Genomic DNA, 294 nt, shown 5'->3' on the forward strand with positions numbered 1-294 from the left:
AGAGAATACAAAGTACCAATATCTCGGTATTTACACAATCATAAAATCCTTCTCGGCGAGGAGAGTCATCTAATCTACCAGTTCAGAAACAGAATTTGTACAACGTCACGACTTCTACACTTTATACGTCTGTAGAAAATACGGGCGAGGCGGGCGCGGCGCAGACATTCGATTTCAAACCTCTGGAAGAAACTTTCAGATTTGTAGTTTTTTTTTTTTATTGATTACAAAGCAGAGAATACAAAGTAACAATATCTCGGTATTTACACAATCATAAAATCCTTCTCGGCGGGG

Source organism: Nanorana parkeri, unplaced genomic scaffold, assembly GCF_000935625.1.
Source record: "Nanorana parkeri isolate BGI_ZX_2015 unplaced genomic scaffold, ASM93562v1 scaffold1724, whole genome shotgun sequence".
In the NCBI taxonomy this organism is placed as follows: Eukaryota; Metazoa; Chordata; class Amphibia; order Anura; family Dicroglossidae; genus Nanorana; species Nanorana parkeri.